The sequence below is a fragment of the Neoarius graeffei genome, chromosome 15 (genome assembly GCF_027579695.1).
Source record: "Neoarius graeffei isolate fNeoGra1 chromosome 15, fNeoGra1.pri, whole genome shotgun sequence".
In the NCBI taxonomy this organism is placed as follows: Eukaryota; Metazoa; Chordata; class Actinopteri; order Siluriformes; family Ariidae; genus Neoarius; species Neoarius graeffei.
This window is the reverse complement of record NC_083583.1, coordinates 57278753-57297774: the sequence shown is the minus strand read 5'-3', so window position 1 is coordinate 57297774 and position 19022 is coordinate 57278753. Positions and strand designations below refer to the sequence as shown.

The window sequence follows — 19022 nt, the reverse complement described above, 5'->3', positions numbered from 1 at the left end:
CAACACCAGTTAATGTACAGTCGACATACTTGGAACCAGTCCCTTGTCCCTTTAAACTCAGCCTGTTTCGAGTTCACCGTCAGGCGTGAAATAACACTACCAGCATAACCTCCCTTGATCTCATGCCCATCACGTGATTACAGGCCGTTAGGACACACGAACAAGAGAATCCCAAAAGATCCTTAAACCAGACAAGTCGGATCACTAAAACCTCTCAATGAAGCATTTCCTAATTGTTAAATGGCAGGTTCAAGTTCAAACCAAAGCCGTTAAGTGCGATTGCTACAGCCAAAGCTCAAAATAAGGGGCGAGGCTGAGAGTCAGTCGCTGTAACAGGCATCCTGTCAATGAATCATGCAGCGGAAAAGACGGGGGAAAAAAAAAAGGGCCCGTAGTTTGGAGTTAATGATGAACAGACGGAGGGGTGGATATCCTAGAGAACTAAGGCAACGAGGCAAAACACACAGACCGGCATCTGTTAATGGGGCGTGCCTGTTTTATAGTAGTGTGATAATCTTTCTAGCAAACACAGCACGAGCGATAAAAGTCGTCAGCCAAAACCAACTAGGGCTGTTCTTAAACTTTAGACGTAAGCACAGTATTATGAAGTGAGCTGTCGATCAGGAAAAACCATAAAAGGTGAGAATCTGTCACAGCTTGCTTGCATGTTTATCAAGTAAAAATATGTTTTCACTCACCTTAAACTTATAAACTCGTCCTCTGAGGCTGCCACCGCTGCCGCCGCCGAGTGCTGGTGGACCAAAACTCTGTTTACTGTCAAGTTATTGCTCTTCCAGTTCAGATGCAAAACAACCTGAACAGCAACAGAGTGCTTGAAGAGAGAGACAGAGAGGGAGAGAGACAGAGGGAGAGAGGGGGAAGTGAGAGAGGAAAAAGGAGAAGTTGAGAGAGATAGAGGGAGAGGAAAAAGTGAGATTCAACAGGGTGACTGGTACTGCTGGCCTCCGAGACTCCTCCCACCCTGACTCACCCAGTGGATGAATAACTGGCTTACAGAGTGTACGAGAGAGAGAGAGAGAGAGCTGTGTGTGCATGCACAAGAGAAAGTGAAGAGCAGGAAGAGTCCTACTTTAGCAGATCAGGCTTCTTTTAGCAGGAAATAGAGGAATCCTGCTAACAACTTGGTCTAAACAGACATTCCCTACTGCCCTAAACTGCCCACCTTCCTCTCCTCAGTAAGCTGAGGACTGTGGCCTGACCCGCCACCTTTGACCCAAGCCTGCATCCATAGGATTATTCGCCAGCGCAGGGCAAGAAATCAGTAGCCACTCTGTTATCATGAAGGGGTCTATTGTTCTGCACCGGCTGCCCTAAGCAGCACAGAAACACACCCTCAAACACAAAGCAACATCCAGAGCTGTATACACCTCTCTGAATACACAAAGCAGTCCTCAAAACATTGTGCAGGCTTCAGACAATATTCAGGCTTTGATTAGTTAGTAGCTATTAAAATACGCCACCCACTAGACAACCTTTCATCAAAACATAAGAAGCTTCACAGAACGCTATGAAGTCTGAATGAGGAGAAAAAAAGAGCAAGATACATAAAACATGATACCAATAATGTAATGCATTAGAGTGGGTGTGACACTCAACTAACAAATGCAATGTGCACACACTGACTTGCCCATAATAACCATTAAAGAGGGAAGTCGCCAGCTTACAGTTATTCTGGAGTAACAGTGATCATGCAGACACAAGCCTAATGTCAATCACAAACGGGTAGCAAACTGGATTTCTTCATACTTTTAAGCAAAGCTGGCGAGGGTAGTGAGAATTATTTCTTTAAATATAGAAGGCAATTTAAATTCTCATTAATTTAACAAAGGAAAACATTTACATCGAGAAGAGAATCATCACCAACGGCTCATAAGGAATAGGTAAGACTCAAATGTTTAGCTACAATAAAATGTGTCGTAGTAAAGAAGGCCCTGTCCACACGGCAACGGATTCAGGTGAATCTGATAAAATCGTTTATCGTTTCGGCCTGGTGTCCACACGGCACCGGCGTTTTGGGTGCCCCGAAACGAAATCTTTTGAGAACGGGTCCCAGAGTGGAAAAATCTGGCAACGGCCCCGTTGCGAAGTCGTCTGGATGAGTAGAACGGATTTGTTTATGACGACGTCACAACCACATGACTGTCAGTGCTTCACGGCGGGTAGAAGTGTAACGAACTCGATGCGAGTTGTCAACAAATCCTATAACTAGTCCAAACACTGCGGAAGCAGTAACCAAAACCGCGCACCGCCCGTGCGCTTTCCAAAACCAAAACCAATCCCGCCAGCAAAAATAGGAAAAGAAAAAAAAAAAAAAAAAAAAAAGAGCGATCTCACCTCTTCAGATGTTGGTTTAAGTCCAACAATACATTCCTCAAAAAGGGCGTAGAAGAACAAAGTAATCCATCAACGTGTAGCATTCAATTTATTCTGGACCATTAAAGAATTCTGGAGGATATCAGAATGTTGGCGTACCGGCTTCCATCTACCCCCATTCATTCCTCTCTCTCTCTCTCCCCATCTACCCTCCATTCATTCCTCTTTCTGCGTCTTTCGTTTTACACTACTGATTAATAATCAAAACTTTATGTGGCTAAAGCTACAGAAGAAGGGATTTATGCGCACGTGTCTACTTCTATTGTTCTGGTGTCTCTGATGGGACCGTCTTACAGCGCACCTAGAGGTGTGGCATGTGTATTGCATCGTTTTCAGCAAGCGTTCCGTTGCCATATGGACCTGAAATGTAACTGATCCGTTGCCCATGTGGACGCGATATTTAAAAAAAAAAAAAAAATCTCATTGCTGTTGTCGTGTGGATGTAGCCTAAGCCTAGTCAAAACCTTCCTAACAGAGCACTGGGAAATGTGACCTTTGACTATGTGGTGGTGAGGTCAAGAGGCCTAAAAAGGATGAAGAGTCAAGTCAAGGACTTGTTAGTTCATGTTTTGTCCCTCATGCAAGGGAAAACGGTTCTCCTGTATAATCATATGACCTACTCTTGACTAACAAAGTAGTCTTCCTACGAGTCAAAAATGGCATGTCTAACTGAAACCCCTCACCTACAAGGGTATCGGGTGTTCAGTTTCCACCGAGACGCATGTACCTTTATAATGCGAACAGCTCGGTTTCTCAGGCAGCCAGAGCCTGTTGGACCAGTCTCTCTACCCCTAGTGGATAAACAAGTCTCTGAGAGAGAGAGAGAGAGAGAGAGAGAGAGAGAGAGAGAGAGATGGAGAATGAAAGAGCAAGGCAGCTGCTCCCTTCTCTCAATCTCCACCTTACCAACAAGAAAATTAGTCAAGCAGGCCTCAGCGGAAATTACCAAACCCCATCTTTCCCCTCCTCTTTATGCTCAGTAAAATGCGAAAAATGTGAATCACCTTTCGTATTGATTAAAAAAAAAAAAATTTTCCCTTAAATTCCTCAAGCTCACAAAACCAATCCTAGAATATTCTGGTTCTTCATCTCACCTTGACAGCTACTGCACCTTAAATGAGGCTCCCCATTGTGGTACAATATTAGTAACAAGAAAATTAACGCGCTCCGTAACGTCACCCGTTAGTCCATTTGTCGAATGTGAATCAATAAAACTGACATTCAATTTCAGATTGAATCCGCCTTGGTTTCACTGAAGGGTGTGTAGGAAGGGATGCGTTTGTCAGTCTTTTAATACAGACTCGAGAAATAAAACCTCAAATTGATATTGTATCACATCCCAAGTTCCCAACTCTGGCAATCATGTGGCAGCAGCAAAAATACATAAAAAGTCATGCAGATACAGGTAAAGAGCTTCAGCTGATGTTTACGTTAAACATCAGAATGGGGAAAAACTACTGGCTGGTTTGAGTATTTCAGAAAAAGTGCTGACCTGGGATTTTCCACTGTCACATGTTGAAGCTAATGGGCTACAATGACAAGACTACATAGGTTCACACCTGCCAACCAAGAGCAGGAATCTGAGGCGGCTACGGGCACAGGCTCACCAAAACTGGACAGCAAAGGCAAGGCGAGGTTTTTCCGTTCTGCTTTTCTGCCCTTATAGAGGTTTTCGACCCACGTGACCGTTGCCATGTCAACAAGTAGACGGCGCCATTTTGACGGTCACAAATATGGCGACTACCAGTAGCGATACACATGTTGATCATGACGAAGTCTCATTGTCGAGTATTTTATCCGACCTAGATTATGCGAGTAAGAAGCGATATCACCAGAAAATCAATGATGCTGGTGTACGTGATCCGTACACGTTACCAGGCTATCTTTTTCTGGTTTTGCAGCGCTGCAGCGCGGGTGATCTTCCTGACCTGCAGTCAGGCGTGTGGGAAATACCAGGGAAAAAACATAAAAGAAAAAGGAGCGAGATGCAGAAAACACCTTCACTATCCAGCGACGTAGGGCATTTACAGGGCGAGCAGAGGGAGAGGTATTTGCAAAAATTGAGGTTAGCAGGCTTAGAGAACGACGTTTACCTGCTTCCACCAGGATTGTTCACTGACGTACGGAAGTACACAAAGCCCTCGTCTTTACCTGACTTCGGCCCACATGATCTGTATACCTATGTCGTTAAAAACCAGGCTGGGTAACATGCCTACATCAGTGGGTCGTCCCTGGAGCCGGTGGTCGCCATCTTATTACAGCTAAGGTTTGTTCACATTTTCATTTACTTTCGGTCCTCAGGATAAACAAAATATATGTTATTAAATGTCATTGAAATAACTTTAGTCTGTTGAGACATGGCCCGTTATAAATTTGCTGTTACCAGGCAATGACCAAGAACTGTATTATTAGCAGGCTTTCGTCTAAACGGGGGAACAGGGGCGCTGCGCCCTCTTACTCTCGGCGTGCGCCCCCTTACCGACTCCGTGAAAACATCCCAGCAAGACTACGTGACAATGTGTCTGATCATCAAATACGTTATAATTGCTCCAAAAATATTCCAATCATAGTAGATACACCGCCAGACGGTGCAAAAACAATACGAATTGGCGTTTTCCAGACTGAGGTGCCGTGTTGTTTACTTGTCGCGGCTGCTCTCACGAGATTTGACATGGGTTACATACAAGGTCAGCTGACTTGTAGAGCAAGATTTCTCAAGACTGAATGACCTTTCACCCACCGGCGCGGGAGCTTTTGACAGAAGTAGCTCGCGAGTTGTTTTTGTTGACACTTGGGCATTTAAAGATGTCATCCCGCGGCACGAAGCGGAAGAAAGCCAAAGACTGTCCGGGTCAGAAGAAGATTACTTCTTTCTTTTTCAATGTTGACAGACAATTTGTTACAATTTCCCTCTCAGATAGCCTCAGAATGTCCCATTGGAGCATTTTTCAAAGGCTTTGCACGGCGGGCGGGGGGGGGGGGGGGGGACAACCGGCACCATCCCCCCCCCACTTCGCTCCCTCGCCATGGTGAGCGCCCTCATACTAAATTTTTCTAGAAAAAACCCTAATTTAGGGTCAGTGTAGTTGTAGCAGTGCACTAGCAGCTAGCTGTTAGCACTAGCTAATGTCAACAACAGTAGCTAGTATGTTACTGTAGCAATGTTTACGTTCAGTCATTTGGATGACTGTTAAAAACCTTTCAGTCTCAAGTTTTTCCTTTACTGGATTTACTAGTTTACTGAGCTAGCGCGCTCGCTCCCAGCCTGCCCGAGCTAGCGCGCTCGCTCCCAGCCTGCCCGAGCTAGCGCGCTCGCTCCCAGCCTGCCCGAGCTAGCGCGCTCGCTCCCAGCCTGCCCGAGCTAGCGCGCTCGCTCAGTAAACTAGTAAATACAGTAAAGGAAAAACTTGAGACTGAAAGGTTTTAACAGTCATCCAAATGACTGAACGTAAACATTGCTACAGTAACATACTAGCTACTGCTGTTGACATTAGCTAGCTTGACCTTCAAAATGGCGGACACCGGGGCGTCACGTGACCTGTCACGTCACGTCGAAATCCTCTATAGCCCATCAGTCTCAAGGGTGTCCATCTGGACATGCTTTTCTGCTCACTACAGTTTCACAGAGTCGCTATTTGAAGCACATTTTGTGTCAGCTCGAATCATTCCGCCCATTCTCCTCTGACCTCTCTCATCAACAAGACTTTTCTGCCACACACCTGAATTTATTTATTTATTTATTTATTTCACCATTTTGTACAAAATCCCAGGAGATCCCAGGCGAGTTGACCAATCAGCCATGGACAAAGTCAGTGCAGTCACATGGTGTATGATGAACATTATCTGGAGTTCTTGACCTGTATCTGCATTATTTTATGTACTGCATTGCTGCCACATGATTGATTGGATAATTGCACAAAGAAGCATTTTCCTATGAAAAATGTATATACACATCAACCCAACCATGCAGTCACTTCACTTCTCTTTAGAAGAAGCAGCCTTTGTTTGTCGCATGCACACTTCAAGCACAGTGAAATTCATCCTCTGCATTTAACCCATCTGAAGCAGTGAACACACACGCACACACCCAGAGCAGTGGGCAGCCACATTAGAGCGCCCGGGGAGTGGTCAGGGGTTCGGTACCTTGCTCAAGAGCACTTCAGTCCAAGGCCGCCCCACGTTAACCTAACTGCACGTCTTTGGCTTGTGGGGGAAACCGGAGCGCCTGGAGGAAACCCACACGGACACGGGGAGAACATGCAAACTCCACACAGAAAGGACCTCGCTGGCCGCTGGACTCGAACCCAGAACCTTCTTGCTGTGAGGCAACAGTGCTAACCACTACACCACCATGCCACCCCCAGATAACTTGCATATTTGGGAATTTATTGATAGACTGTGATATTGAACTTCTGGACATAACAGTTTTTGTGGTGATGTAAATGAGTCGTATTGAGTAACTGTTTGTCCTGCGCATATCAATAATAATAATAATAATAATAATAATAATAACTTGCCTTTTGTAATAGAAATTAACAATATGCAAAAATATGCAAACCACAATTACTTAATTTGTCCTATAGAGGGCTACCGCATGACGTCACCACGCCGCGAGATTTTGTTAGGCGCCATATTGGAAGACCAAGTACATGCACTCACAATATAAAACAAAGTACGAGCGAGAGTAAAGTGACACGATGGATGATAATTCGGGTTATGTGAGTACATTACCAGCTGCAGAAAGGGCACGGTATGTGGAGAAACTGGCTGTGATTGATGGGTTTGACCCATATAAGACTCGCGGCAAGGGAGAATGGAAACATAAGGAGGACCTGACACCAATTCTGCCATCTGTTTGCTACCCAGACATTGTAAACTATTTGTTGTTTACACCCAGTGCCTACACTCAGTGTTCGAACTATGCCGATATTTTCGGGGGGGGGTCCCTTTTTTTCCCTGGGTGTGTGCGCGCTTGTCTCGGAGCGCGGATCTCCAAACACATGAGAAGCCTATCTTACGCACATATCACGCGGACTCCACACCTCCACACACGCATCGCTTCATAAGTCATAACTCATCAGGGGAAATCGTGTCCGCATTGGCATGTTCAAAAAACAACCTCACGTCAACAATGATACCACACGCAAGAAAAAAAGTCAGGCTACTCAACAACCAACTTGGCAGCAGCAGTCGTTGTCATATCGGTTTATTTTATCTTTGATGTAAACAACACTTCGGATATGCAAATGCTTCCCGTTACACATGATTGCTATGTCAATAAACATCATTTTGCCAATATTTTAGAGACCCCCCCAACATTTCCCAAATCATGTTTTCAAGGGATCTCATGTCTGTTTCAGGGGATCTCGGATCCCCCCCGAGTAACCCCGTAGTTTGAACACTGTTGTTAGTGGCTTGGTTCGTGATATTACAGCTGTTATTAAGAATAACCTACACATAGTTATGGCCAAGGTAATCTTGTTGATATTTATCTTTTAATAATATATCTTTTCAGTTGAAAAATTAATGCTTTGTTACTATTAAGGTATCCATAATTTAGGTTAATTTATCCAAATTATACATATGTATTTATGATGTATGCCTACACAACAACTATGCTTTATTTATATAATGGGGGGAGAGCAAGCCCCAAACCATCCTAAATTATTATTATTATTAAATTGTAGAAGTCTGGGAGGCTTGCTCCTCATACAGTTATCAACTTGGGGCCAATTTAGCATGTTTTAAATCTGAATTTCTTGTGTTTGCTTACCTCAAAGTGTCCGCAGATCATGCACAGACTTATCCATTATATCCACAGTTTTTTGCCAAGTCTCACACAGGTTTCTTTCAAGTCTACTGTTGGGCCAATAAATCATAAATAAAACAGCTCAGATTTGTTTAAGTCGTTTGCCACTCCACTTTATTCTCGTGGGTTCACATATCGCTGCTGTTATTTCCCCCTAATCATGAGTTTGTTGGTCTTCCAAAATGGCGCAGGGTCTGTTTACTTCCGGTTTCGGGTGACATCAGTGAAAGGGGTCTATTGAGGTATTTCACCTGACGTCACAGGGTCACGTGACGCCCCGGTGTCCGCCATTTTGAACGTCAAGCTAGCTAATGTCAACAACAGTAGCTGGTATGTTACTGTAGCAATGTTTACGTTCAGTCATTTGGATGACTGTTAAAACCTTTCAGTCTCAAGTTTTTCCTTTACTGGATTTACTAGTTTACTGAGCTAGCGTGCGCGCCGGCCGGCCGGCAGGCTAGCTCCCAGCTTGCCCGAGCGCGCTAGCTCCCAGCTTGCCCGAGCGCGCTAGCTCCCAGCTTGCCCGAGCGCGCTAGCTCCCAGCTTGCCCGAGCGCGCTAGCTCCCAGCTTGCCCGAGCGCGCTAGCTCCCAGCTTGCCCGAGCGCGCTAGCTCCCAGCTTGCCCGAGCGCGCTAGCTCCCAGCTTGCCCGAGCGCGCTAGCTCCCAGCTTGCCCGAGCGCGCTAGCTCAGTAAACTAGTAAATCCAGTAAAGGAAAAACTTGAGACTGAAAGGTTTTAACAGTCATCCAAATGACTGAACGTAAACATTGCTACAGTAACATACTAGCTACGATGTTGTTGACATTAGCTAGTGCTAACAGCTAGCTGCTAGTACACTGCTACAACGCAGACACCGACCCTAATAATACAGTTCTTAATCATTGCCTGGTAACAGCAAATTTATAACGGGCCATGTCTCAACAGACTAAGAAGTTATTTCAATGACATTTAATAACATTTTGTTTATCCTGAGGACCGAAAGTAAATGAAAATGTGAACAAACCTTAGCTGTAATCAGATGGCGACCACCGGCTCCAGGGACGACCCGCTGATGTAGGCATGTTACCCAGCCTGACAAAATATTTGTAGGCATCCAAACTCTTATACGCTTTCAGATCAATACCTGTGTATGGCGATGGGTTTTTAATGACATAGGTATACAGATCATGTGGGCCGAAGTCAGGTAAAGATGAGGGCTTCGTGTACTTCCGTACGTCAGTGAACAATCCTGGTGGAAGCAGGTAAACGTCGTTCTCTGAGCCTGCTAACCTCAATTTTTGCAAATACCTCTCCCTCTGCTCGCCCTGTAAATGCCCTACGTCGCTGGATAGTGAAGGTGTTTTCTGCATCTCGCTCCTTTTTCTTTTATGTTTTTCGTTTGTCGCCTTCCTCGCATTCAAACTGATTCGAGCCGTGCCGTCCAAAACGGCAGCCTCACATGACTTGGTCACGTGAGTGAAATACCTCAATAACCGTTCTGTGCATCTCAAAGAGTTCCAGACAGGTTGTGAGAGTGTCACTGCACTTGCATGAATAGAAAAATAATAATTGAATACATTTTGGTTAATTGAATAGCATGCCACATAAAAAGTTCACTGGTTTGGGTTATTATATTATGGGGCATATTGTGAGTGCAATATGATATACCCATTTTGACAATATCAGCCATTCCTATGTTTTTTTTTTTTTTTGGTAAAGAGAAAAAAGAAAAAAAAAAGGATGAGATTTCTTTTTTGCTGCATTTTTGTCTTAATTTATCTGAAAACTGTGGCATTTTTCTACTGAGATAATCAACTTTCCTCTCTAGCATCCAAAATAATCAATCTGCATGCAGAAACCTGGTCTATAAATCTCAAACTAGTAGCGTTCCACATGGCAAATAACAGTGCTATCACTTTACAACACAGCTAAAGGCATTACACACACACACACACTTTAAAAGAAAGTAAAGACCTTTCCACATTTCTGTGAGCACTTTCAAAAATAGAAAAACGTGCTTGACAGAGAAGTGTCCCCCTCAACACACCGACCATTAACTCGGGCTTGGAAATGTACTGATAGACCTTTGAGCATTTAAGTATTGATGGAATTTTCCCTTAAGCTGCTCTGCTCCATACCATTCATGCTTAAAAAAAGCCCTGCCAAGAGTGTCATTTGGCTTATTATACTTCACTGTACATGAAACATTTGTAAGACAACTTTGCTTATCTTCATTTGATGGGAATCAAAGATGTTATTAGTCGAGTTTTCAAAAGATAGTTAGCTAGCGAGTTGCCCGTTATATATTGGTTATTAAACCCACCCACCCCAAGAGCATTTCTTCTAAGTGAAAGGAGGACATGCTCTTCCAATCTGCCCCTCCTAATTCTGATTAGCGAATATAGATTAAGCCAGTATCTGGTTTTTCAAGATGCTTTAAAAAAAAAAAAAGGAAAAAAAAAAAAAAAAAGTGTGTTTATATATGCAACATTATTATGAACTTGAAACAGGTTCGACACACATACCTGATGTGACCTTGGTCTAACTTCTCGAATTTCACACAAAGCACCTTTGTATGCTGCTCAGTGGGCTCCAAAAGCACACTCTAATCTCCATTTCAGTGAACACATGGTAAAAACACGCAAGTTTAACAGAACTGGAAAAATGTGAGCGGTTGGATAACCACTTGAATACATGTAAAAGTCAGAAAAACCAGGTTATTTCTCCACGTCTGGTCCTGGTAGGAAAGTATAACGATCTGTAAATATACACACACGATCATTTGTAGTAAATTGCATGCAAGTAATTCTTACAGTTGACTTACTACTCTTTCCTAATCCAGTGTACCAGCATCACCTGTCTAATGTCGGACAGATTTTGGCCCCTGACAAGTTCAGTCATGAAAATCAATAGATTGTTTAGCTTTGATAGAGTCTCATTGTGCGAGACAGTTGGATGCAGTCTCACTGTACGAGACTGCAGGGGAGCAAAGTGCGTCTCCATGGCATCTTTGTTTAAGGAAGGATCATCTCCAATCTGATAAAAACGATACTCTTGTCTAACTTTAAAAAGATGGCCTACATAAACAAAAGTGGCTGAAAGAACATAGTGGCCTCGACAAAACCTGTGGACAGGCTTAGTCATTCTTCAGCTATTTGCTGAATGAATCTGGATGAGTCAGGACAGCCATCATGCGTGGTATGACTGGAATTAACTACAAGCAAATAGTTTAAACAGGCAAGATTTGTGAACAGAAGCCAACTCATGATAATTTTTAAACTCCTTGACACGAGCGTGCTGATGACCTGATAGTGGACAAGCAAAAGTGATTGTCAGAAAGTTGCACCGCTGTATTGTGTTTTAAAAAAAAAATTCAAATACAAAAGACAGAAAGCTATTAGAATCGGTTGTTGACAAGCAGAATTTTTGCTCCTGTCATTCTAATATCAGGGAAGAAAAATTAGACTAGAAAAGGTATTTGGTGCAGAATGCATTTCCCTTTTCTGGCAGTTAATTTGAATATCAATTTTATCAGGTGACTTTATTTAGTCATACTCGACCCAAAAAAAAAAAAAATCTTACTCCATATAACCCATATTTTTTATATATATATATATATATATATATATATATATATATATATATATATATATATATATATACCATAAACTTCAACACAACACTAACAGGCAATATATTGCTTATTTTACTAACTAAATGCATCAGGACCAGAATGAAGTCCTAAAGTCTGCGGAATCATTCAGACTTGTATTTCTGAAGGTGATACACCTAAAAGCACAAGCGTACAGCATGTACAGGATTACAGCCCCTCTCTCCCGTCCCATCCCTTACGCTATCAAAAATAGGGGTATATTAGGAATTTCTGTCCCCAAAGGTACAATCTACACTTACGTCCCCTCTAGGGCTCATTATCGTACCTCAAGGTAACCATGTGTACCTTTTAAGGGCCAGAAAGGTGTGTACATGTTCTCAAGCAGTATATAGAGATCTTGCAGTCACGTGACCGGAAAGTACACAGCCGCCATCTTGTCGGTAAAAAACACACCTGAATACTGCTGCACTCGTGTACAAAATGGATCAATTTCAACCGACGGACTACACGGCTCATTTTTCTAATGAACAGATAACTAGATACATGTCTAAAATAAACGATCTACAGATTAGTGACCCTTATGGCTTACCGGACGGAGTTTTCACGACCGTGTCAGTGGATTTTGAACTGCCAGCGGAATACCTGGACGTGTATAATTACCTCATCAACTTTCCCTCGCTGTTCAGTGGTGAAGCACTGCGTGCTTATAAATCTCTGGACAGTTATCTTTACAGAAATTCAGGATTTGTCAGCCGCCCTCAGATGTGGCATCTTGTAAACAAGAAAATAACAATCCTCATTGGATGGGTAAGTCACTTAAGTATTGAGTATAGCACTGACTAGCCGATTATAAAATAGAATAAGGTAATTCCAGCTGTAATTCCAAATCGTCCGTCTTGTTTACCATGGATCTGGCGTTGGAGAGGTAGAGGCTTAGCAGTGGAGATTTGAGTGGCTGTTTTCTGAGCTTAGTCAACAGGCCGGCTCTGCCTGCAGCCTCACTTTTGCTTCCTCTCCCGACGCCGCCTCCTTCGCTTTGCTTCCGATAACAATCCACGGAGACCCCGCTGGTCTTGCTATCTCGTCCGGAATGTTGTGCATGCGATGGAAATCGCTACAAACCGTCATTTTCTGCTGGAAACCAATGTCCAGTAAGTCCATACGGTTGTAGTGGATATTGAAGTCCGGTACAGACGAACAACACGCAAAAATACACACAAAAACCATAAAAAACGTGCACAGGTAGGGAGAGCTTGTAGCTGCAGCCGTAGAATTGTATATAATAGGGTTTTCCAGAAGAAAAGGTAGAAGCAGAAGTACGTAGAACCAGAAGTAGAAGGCGGAAATATGGTGTTTGACCGACAAGATGGCGTCTGTCACAATCTGGATCGGCTGTGACGTCACATGCAAGTGCTCCATAAAGGGCACAAATGAGTACCTTCGAGGATGCGGCCTCAGCGATAAGCCACTGTACTGCTAAAGGTACAATAATGTACTTTATTTTCTAAGCCTGACAGAGGTGGACAAAGTACCCAGCTTCATTACTTAAGTGAAAGTACAGATCGCGCTGGTCAAATGTTACTCCGATACAAGTGAAAGTTGTCCAGTCAAATTTTTACTGAAGTACTTGCTTTTAAAAATACTTAAGGATTAAAAGTACATTTTCTGTCAACCATTGTTGTATTATTGCCACAACGCTTACAAAACCTAATGCCATTACCAAAGACAGAAATGTAAATTCACAAAATGAACGCGTGCTGTGCCGTCATGGTGGTTTAACGTTAAGCTAGCTAGTCAGTGAAACTGCACCTGACATGCTAGCAAACTCTTTTCAAACTCAAAACCATATTGGGTAGCTAACGCTACTAGAAAAGAAAGATTTCTACATTGTTTATTTGCCAAGGCCAGGGTTTTTTCTAGAAAAATTTAGTATGAGGGCGCTCACCATGGCAAGGGAGCGAAGCGGGGGGGCGAGATGGTGCCGGTTGTCCCCCCCCCGCCGTGCAAAGCCTTTGAAAAATGCTCCAATGGGACATTCTGAGGCTATCTGAGAGGGAAATTGTAACAAATTGTCAACATTGAAAAAGAAAGAAGTAATCTTCTTCTGCCCCGGACAGTCTTTGGCTTTCTTCCGCTTCGTGCCGCGGTATGACATCTTTAAACGCCCAAGTGTCAACAAAAACAACTCGCGAACTACTTCTGTCAAAAACTCCCGCGCCGGTGGGTGAAAGGTCATTCGGTCTCGAGAAATCTCGCTCTACAAGTCAGCTGACCTTGTATGTAACCCATGTCAAATCTCGCGAGAGCAGCCGCGACAAGTAAACAACTAAACATGGCGCCTCAGTCTGGAAAACGCCAATTCGGATTGTTTTTGCACCGTCTGGCGGTGTATCTACTATGATTGGAATATTTTTGGAGCAATTATAACGTATTTGATGATTAGACACATTGTCACAGTGTTGCTGGGATGTTTTCACGGAGTCGGTAAGGGGGCGCACGCCGAGAGTAAGAGGGCGCAGCACCCCTGTTCCCCCGTTTAGACGAAAGCCTGAAGGCTATACTAAAACATTTCTGAAAGGACTTCAGATAAGTTAACGTTATTCATGTTAGCGTAACTCTGTTTTTAATATGTTAACCAACAGTGTCCAAGTTAACTAGCCATGTGTAAACGTTAGCCGTGGACAAGGCGATGGCAACTTGGCAGGAAAATCCACAGAAAGTCATTTGACTGCACAGCTATTGCAACATTATCGCTAGCTCTAAAAGCACAGACAACTTAATTGCAAGCTTCCTCTTGGAATAAAATGTATATACACCTCAATATGCTTCCACAGGTTGGACGGTGAGTTTTTGTACAGCGTGATGTGGTTCGTTTTCAGCAAACAAAGCAAACATTTAAAATGAAACAAATCTTTATTCCTTTCAGAAAACTGAAACATGGGTGCGTGTGTGTTCCCCAGAAGAACCGCCTCCTTCCATTCTGCCATCAACTGATTGTGTTCAAATAATGCTACTGGGAAATCACTGAACTTGATTTTATACATTCTATGGACATGACGTGACCCTAGTGATTACCGATCGGCTCTCGGTATCACCTGCGAAAAAACCAGTCACGTTTTAGAAAAGAAAAGAAAAAACAAACATCCACTTTCACAGCTGCTTCATAGTAACGAGGACCTTGATGGAAATGGAGTGGAGTGAAAAATACAATATTGGTCTTTCAAACGTAGTGAAGTCATAAATTGCCAAAAAAAAAACCTCAAGTAAAAGAACAGATACTCAAAAAGTGTACTTAAGTACAGTACGCAAGTAAATGTACTTCGTTACCGTCCACCTCTGGAGACTGAATCCGCAGGTTAGTCAAAACTGCTCCTGATTAGCCAGTACCACTAATGTACCAAATGTAAACACAAGCATCAAATTCTATTTTCTCATCTCATCATCTGTAGCCGCTTTATCCTGTTCTACAGGGTCGCAGGCAAGCTGGAGCCTATCCCAGCTGACCACGGGCGAAAGGCGGGGTACACCCTGGACAAGTCGCCAGGTCATCACAGGGCTGACACATAGACACAGACAACCATTCACACTCACATTCACACCTACGGTCAATTTAGAGCCACCAGTTAACCTAACCTGCATGTCTTTGGACTGTGGGGGAAACCGGAGGGGCTCGAACCCAGACCTTCTTGCTAACCACTATGTCGCCACCATATATATATCAAATAAAATGTGTGTGTGTGTGTGTGTGTTTTCACACCAAACGGCATAAAACAAACACCAATGCCCTCTTTTTTTTTTTCTTTGAGCAAGTTGTTTGAGACCTTACGGCTATTAAAAGGTATATTAATTATTATTATCATCATCATCATCAACTCATCTCATTATCTCTAGCCGCTTTATCCTTCTACAGGGTCGCAGGCAAGCTGGAGCCTATCCCAGCTGACTACGGGCGAAAGGCGGGGTACACCCTGGACAAGTCGCCAGGTCATCACAGGGCTGACACATAGACACAGACAACCATTCACACTCACATTCACACCTACGGTCAATTTAGAGTCACCAGTTAACCTAACCTGCATGTCTTTGGACTGTGGGGGAAACCGGAGCACCCGGAGGAAACCCACGCGGACACGGGGAGAACATGCAAACTCCGCACAGAAAGGCCCTCGCCGGCCACGGGGCTCGAACCCGGACCTTCTTACTGTGAGGCGACAGCACTAATCACTACACCACCGTGCCGCCCTAACCACTACGTTGCCACCATATATATCAAATAAAATGTGTGTGTGTGTGTTTTCACACCAAACGGTACTAGACCTTACAGCTATTAAAAGGTATATTAATTATTATTATTATTATTATTATTATTATTCAAAGAGGACCAAACCGCCCAGACATTAAGCCACACTGACTCACCTGTACTGTACTGTATGGTACTGTACTCTACTGTACGGGGGGCCACTTCTCAGGTGGGTATGGGCACCGAACACCAACCGAGCCAAACACCTGAAACCGTAATGACACCAGCTAAGTGACGAGCCTGAGCAGCCAATCAGCGCTTTGCATGGGCGTGGTCAGCGAAAAGCTCGGCTTGATTCAAAGTCACGTTTCCGCCTTAAAACCACATGTGATGCAACGCCTTGACTACATTTTAGTACACAGTATACAAAACTCAAAACAAATCAGCGACTCACACGACAACCCAGACTCCTCTGAGAAATCTATAGAACATATACATATAAACCCATGTCTATCGCTATAAAACACAACTTTTCACTCCATTTCCTCATCGAACCCATAACCCTACGGTGACCAAAACAGGACAACAATCATTCGAGCCTATAATATAATATATCATATAATATGTTCCTTCCATGTCCACATCAGTACACAACTCTACCTGCTGGAGGTCCCTGAAGAGGAAATTCACGCCGCTTCAGCCCCTCTGATCAAGCAGCGAGATGCGACCCAACCCTTCCAGCCTTTAGTTACAGGAAAAAGTGGGCGGTGAAAAAAGAAAGGTGGTGACAGCATGCGGGTTGTGTCTCCATCCGCATTAAGTAGTTTATGTAGACGCGTGTAAAAATAGCACGTAGTCTCGATTAAACATACCGTCTGATAAATTAAATCCCGTTTTCTTTAGTGCAGGAATGAACCCAGGAGCACTCAGAGCTGACCGACCAATCAGGTTGCAGCGGCATTGATTTGTGACGTCATTAATATCGCTGTAGTAATTTAATCTGGGGTGAAATATTAGATCAGAGCACCTATCTGGTTCTGTAGACCTGTTGAAGATTTATTTATCTATTTTGAACGGGGCAATGTTTCAAAAATTCTTACAAAACATTTCACTTCTGCTGCTATTTGCTGAACACCGATGAAGCATTGATAAGGCCCTGTCTAAACTTAGAACAGGATAAAGCGGTTAGAGATAATGAGATGAGATGAGATGAGATGAGAGATACATATATATATTTTAAATGAATTGTCAGCATGGGTTTGGTTTCAAACGAAGTGTAAGAATTTTTGAAACATTGCCCCCTTCATTTGAAACCAAACCCATGCTGACCATTGTGGTGTAGTGGTTAGCGCTGTCGCCTCACAGCAAGAAGGTCCGGGTTCGAGCCCTGTGGCCGGCGAGGGCCTTTCTGTGTGGAGTTTGCATGTTCTCCGCGTGGGTTTCCTCCGGGTGCTCCGGTTTCCCCCACAGTCCAAAGACATGCAGGTTAGGTTAACTGGTGACTCTAAATTGAGCGTAGGTGTGAATGTGAGTGTGAATGGTTGTCTGTGTCTATGTGTCAGCCCTGTGATGACCTGGCGACTTGTCCAGGGTGTACCCCGCCTTTCGCCCGTAGTCAGCTGGGATAGACTCCAGCTTGCCCAAGACCCTGTAGAACAGGATAAAGCGGCTAGAGATGATGAGATGAGATGAGGTGGGCGGCACGGTGGTGTAGTGGTTAGCGCTGTCGCCTCACAGTAAGAAGGTCCGGGTTCGAGCCCTGTGGCCGGCGAGGGCCTTTCTGTATGGAGTTTGCATGTTGTCCGCGTGGGTTTCCTCCGGGTGCTCCGGTTTCCCCCACAGTCCAAAGACATGCAGGTTAGGTTAACTGGTGACTCTAAATTGACCGTGAGTGTGAATGGTTGTCTGTGTCTATGTGTCAGCTCTGTGATGACCTGGCGACTTGTCCAGGGTGTACCCCGCCTTTCGCCCGTAGTCAGCTGGGATAGACTCCAGCTTGCCCAAGACCCTGTAGAACAGGATAAAGCGGCTAGAGATGATGAGATGAGATGAGGTGGGCGGCACGGTGGTGTAGTGGTTAGCGCTGTCGCCTCACAGTAAGAAGGTCCGGGTTCGAGCCCTGTGGCCGGCGAGGGCCTTTCTGTATGGAGTTTGCATGTTGTCCGCGTGGGTTTCCTCCGGGTGCTCCGGTTTCCCCCACAGTCCAAAGACATGCAGGTTAGGTTAACTGGTGACTCTAAATTGACCGTGAGTGTGAATGGTTGTCTGTGTCTATGTGTCAGCCCTGTGATGACCTAGCGACTTGTCCAGGGTGTACCCCGCCTTTCACCCGTAGTCAGCTGGGATAGACTCCAGCTTGCCTGCGACCCTGTAGAACAGGATAAAGCGGCTAGAGATAATGAGATGAGATGAGGTGGGCAGCACGGTGGTGTAGTGGTTAGCGCTGTCGCCTCACAGCAAGAAGGTCCGGGTTCGAGCCCTGTGGCCGGCGAGGGCCTTTCTGTGTGGAGTTTGCATGTTGTCCGCGTGGGTTTCCTCCAGGTGCTCCGGTTTCCCCCACAGTCCAAAGACATGCAGGTTAGGTTAACTGGTGACTCTAAATTGAGCGTAGGTGTGAATGTGAGTGTGAATGGTTGTCTGTGTCTATGTGTCAGCCCTGTGATGACCTGGCGACTTGTCCAGGGTGTACCCCGCCTTTCACCCTTAGTCAGCTGGGATAGACTCCAGCTTGCCTGCGACCCTGTAGAACAGGATAAAGCGGCTAGAGATAATGAGATGAGATATATATATACATTAATGTAGCCTTTTTATGTAAGTTTATACAGGGCCTTATCAATGGTTCATCGGTGTTCAGCAAATAGCACCAGAAGTGAAATGTTTTGAAGTTGTAACTTCTGACTGACGTGCCTGATCATCAGAGATGATAAGCTCAGCTTGTTAACAAATTGATAGCACATGCCTTGGGAGGGTTCTTTCCATTCGAGCA

General features: G+C 44.3%; 1 protein-coding gene across 3 annotated transcripts in view; it reads right to left on the bottom strand.

Annotated features, from left to right (window-relative positions):
- elovl1b (ELOVL fatty acid elongase 1b) overlaps positions 1–16964 on the bottom strand; it is a 30309-nt gene extending 13345 nt beyond the window's left edge. Inside the window, exons 1-3 of one of the 3 annotated variants that reach the window (XM_060941692.1) lie at positions 16697–16963; positions 16213–16302; positions 699–832 (exon numbers count right to left, since the gene is read on the bottom strand). The gene's annotated coding sequence lies outside the window, so the exon portion shown is untranslated. Of the gene's footprint in view, positions 1–698; positions 833–16212; positions 16303–16696 lie in introns of all 3 variants that reach the window. The other 2 variants (XM_060941691.1, XM_060941693.1) reach the window with 2 other exon arrangements.
- Between the last annotated feature and the right edge of the window lie 2058 nt (positions 16965–19022).